We start from the raw sequence: 4,322 nt of genomic DNA on the forward strand, positions 1-4,322 counted from the left end.
AGTGAGACAATAAGAAACTCGACTGCATAGCAATTCACAATTCAACTGGGCAAAAACAATAATGTCTTGGCCAATGCCAGAACTCTGGTAACCTGTTTTGATTGAATACATTTTCATTCTCTCTGGAACTGAAACCTAACAGGCCTGCCTCAGAACGCATTGCCTGTCTGCTTTCTCTTCTTATGTCTGCCTCAGTATTTACAAGAGAGAGTTTGCCTACATTTCAGCATTAAGGAAAGGAGATGCCACAATATTACACCTATACCATGAGGCAGGTAAGTCATACAGTTGAATCGTTGAGTGGAGAGAGAGAGAGGAAGAGAGTCAGTCAGTGCTTACCTTTCTCCTTTCATCAAAATTCTGTAAGTGTTTACATGAGCGGTGCCCTGGCCAGCATCCTGAGGTGTCATCCCAGGTATTAGCCTGGCTGTCACAGCAATCACTTCACTGTTTGGTCAGGTCCCTCCATCAGCACCTCATTACCTGCTGTCAATGTTTATGTGGCCTGAGCGGCCCTGGCAGGTACTGTAGATGCATTACTGAGAGAGGTACTCTCTGTCTCCCTCTCTCTCTCTCTCTCTCTCGTTCTTTCACTTTCTTTTTCTCTCTCTCTCTGAGAGGTACTCTTTCTCTTCTCTCTCGCTCTCTTTTCATTCATGGCTGAAAGGCTGGCCGTTTCTAATGAGGAATTGAGAGAATAATGAGGCAAGCCAAGGATCATTCTCTCTGCCTGCATAACTCTTTTTTGCAGACTTTCTGGAATTTGTAAGTGTTCCATTAGAATCACCTCAGAATAGTGCTGTCAGAATCAGAACAGTGAGAACTAAAGTTTAGAACACCTGTGTGTGCTCACATGAAAGAGCTTTAGTGCTTATCACTCTATGGCACATTTCAAGCACCTGGAATCGGACGCCAACACATCCCCTCACTCCAGGAAAAGGATTTCAAACTAACAACATCCATTGTTAATTATGTTACTTGGAGCTTATTTCCAATTAGAGAAATGAATTGTAGTGTTACATAGAGGTGCCTGTTTGAATGGCCCATTGTTAATCTTTACCTCAACAATGTGCTAAATATAGAAGCAGGGTTCTTCATACGGCTTCATGTAATTAGGGCAGAAAAATTACTCTCTCAAAGTAATCAACATGTTGACACAAGACCAGATCCATCGAGCCTGCATCCCAAATGTCACCCTATTTTCTATGTAGTGTGCTACGTTTGATGAAAGTAGTGCACTATATAGGGAATAGGGTGCCATTTGGGAAGCAGCCGTAGGGCGGCAGGTAGCCTGGCGGTTAACAGCGTTGAGCCAGTAACCAAATCCCCGAGCTGACTAGGTGAAACATCTGTCAATGTGCCCTTGAGCAAGGCGCTTAACCCTAATTGCTCCTGTAAATCACTCTGGATTAGAGTGTCTGCTAAATTATGTAAATGTAGTCTGCACAGGCAGGGTGTGTAAACAGGCTTATTATTTGAGGAGGGAATATCAGATTTGCATGAGAAATGAATGAAAGTGAGCCACTTTCTTCCTTTAGGAGTACCTTACCTGCAGCCAAGTTCTTTCTGTAGGAATACCTTACCTGCAGCCAAGTTCTTTCTGTGGGAATACCTTACCTGCAGCCAAGTTAAAAAAATATGTTTTATTGTCATTCATTTAGCAGTCAAATTGTCTCCTAAAGTGCTCATCACTAAAGCATATGATGAAAACGTTCCTTCTCCAATGGAATTCTCAAGAGGGATAGATAGATTTCAATTTGTTTTGGGTATTTTTTATCATCTTTAATTCCAGTCTGTCTCCTCTCCATGCATTCTCTCCTGAGACTGAATCCTCTCTGCTTCGCTGGAACAGCTTCGTTTTCTTATCTGCTGTATTTCCTCCTTCGTTTTCAAACTGCACGGCAGTCCATCAATTCCCTCTGACAGATGGGGAAAATGGGAACAATAGGGAGAAGATTTTCAGATTTATTGGAAGTCTGACTCATATTCATTTCCACACAGAAATCTCTCTCTCTCTCTCTCTCTCTATCTCTCTGTCTCCCTTTCTCTCTCTCTCTCTCTCTTTCTCTCTCTGGAATGGTCCTCCACTTCCCTTAGTATGCCACACAGCAAATGTTAAGTTAACACTGAAACTGTGGACCTGAATAGACACTGAACAGTGTTGAATTAACACACTGCTTAGTGTAAAGCTTTATTTGGATATTTCCCAGAGTGCCTTGCCTTTCGAGTGAATTGTAGAGTGATAGAGATGCTTGTTGCATTCATCCTTTTTCAGTCCTATGAACTTCACTAAGTGAGATACGAAGTGAATATGTCATCTTAACATGATTATGTTATGTTATCTTATCATATCAACCAGGATACGACTCTGGTTTCTCTTCATTACGCACAACTCTGCGTGCTGGAGATTTTCTGGGGTTGTGTCCCTCCCTCTCTCTATTCTCTCTACCTCTTCCTTTTCTTTGGATGGACCAGGAAGCAGCAACGGTAACAGTGTCTTGACTGCGGCTGGCGCTATCTCTCTGGTTCAGCTGACAAAGCCGGAATTGCCGGAAGGACTGGGGAAGACGGAAAGATAACAGTGGCTTGACCGTGGCCCGACCTGTCTCCCCAGTCCACGGACCCCCCCCCCCCCTAGAATCCAGAACCAGCACCAGCACCAGACCAGTTGCCTGAGGAGGAGACGGCGAACTGCAGGCCTTGATAATAATAATAATAATAATATGCCATTTAGCAGACGCTTTTATCCAAAGCGACTTACAGTCATGCGTGCATACATTTTTGTGTATGGGTGGTCCCGGGGATTGATCCCACTTCCTTGGCGTTACAAGCGCCATGCTCTACCAGCTGAGCTACAGAGGACCACACTCTGTTCCCATAGACTGCCACTAATCATATCTATGCCCAGTTTCCTATTCTCTCTGTGGCACTAAGCCCTGGTCCTGGGTCAGTTTGGTGCTTTACCTCTTCATAGATGTGGATGTGACAGGGTTGTTGAACTGAGAACAGTAATTACACTTCTATTGGCATCGGCTCGTCCTCCTCAGGTAGTTTGGTGAGAATATCCACTCCACCAGAGGTGATGACTACTGTGTGTTCAAACTGGGCCGACCTCTTGTCGTCCGCAGACACTGCTGTCCACTTGTCCTTCAGGATTCTGAACTCTGATGATCCCTCCATCAATATGGGCTCTATAGTGAAAGACATCCCTTCATCCATGGTCATATCATTGTCATTAGCATGGTGCAAGATCTCTGGGTGGCCATGGAAGTAGGAGCCTATGCCATGTCCAATAAAGTAGGGAGATACATGGAAACCATTGGAGTGGGCTATATCACTGATAGTGTTTCCTATAACACACAGTGGAGCCCCAGGTTTACAGGCAGTGATGGCCTCATCTCTACACTTCCTGGCTGTCTCCACTAGCTTTTGCCCAACCTCGTCCACACAGCCAATCAGGAACGTCTCGGAGGTGTCACCATGGTAACCCTCCAGATAGACAGTCACATCAATGTTGATAATGTCTCCATCTTGTAGTTGCCGGGTGTCAGGTATGCCATGGCAGACCACGTTATTGACCGAGGTGCAGACTGATTTAGGGAAACCCCCGTATCTCAGGGGGGAAGGGTATGCGTTGTGACGAATCGTCTCCTGATGGACGATGAAATCTATCCATCTGTCGTCATACCAACCTTAAGACTGCGTCCGGCCAGCAGCAGTATCTGTCTGGCTAGCTGGCAGGCTCTCGTCAGGCCCTGGATTTGCTCCTGGTCTTTGATCTCTATGTAGTCTGGCCAGTCAGGAACCTGACCACTGTTCACATAGTCAGGCCTCAGGATGTGCTTGGGCACTGAGTAGGCTGGTCTGACCACTCCCGGTCTGACTATACTGTGAAAGCTCTTCCACTTCCTCCAGAAGAACCGGCGGTGCTGCTGGGATTGGACGCCCCAGGGTGGGCCACACCCCCACAGACCACACCCCTTCTGGAGGAAACCCCCCAACCCTGCTCTTGTTAGACGTTTAGCAGCACAGGGCGCCGCCATATTGTTAACAAGTAACATTAGTGGAGGATCACATTACATTCATCATCTTATTCTTCAATGAGGTTTAACGGCGGTTTGTTGCATTACCGCCACCTGATGTGAGTAGAGTGCTGCCGAGGCGAGCCTTACTCCCTCTACCCTTGGCCTGCAGCTCTGCCTTTCTTTTTTCCCATCTGCCTTCCTCAGGCCACCGCTAACCATCTGGAGCAGACCAACAGAAGGAGAGACCAGACCAGACATCATCACCACCAGAACAAGAGGCTCAGAAGAATGACCAAA

At 46.2% G+C, this 4,322-nt stretch overlaps 1 pseudogene across 1 annotated transcript; it reads right to left on the minus strand.

The window, feature by feature from the left end:
• Positions 1-2,903: 2,903 nt before the first annotated feature.
• On the minus strand, positions 2,904-4,043 carry LOC311129385 (methionine aminopeptidase 1D, mitochondrial-like; annotated as a pseudogene). The gene has a single exon. The product of its transcript is annotated as a methionine aminopeptidase 1D, mitochondrial-like (transcript).
• Between the last annotated feature and the right edge of the window lie 279 nt (positions 4,044-4,322).

The sequence above is a fragment of the Coregonus lavaretus genome (assembly GCF_964263955.1).
Source record: "Coregonus lavaretus genome assembly, chromosome: 5".
Taxonomy (NCBI): Eukaryota; Metazoa; Chordata; class Actinopteri; order Salmoniformes; family Salmonidae; genus Coregonus; species Coregonus lavaretus.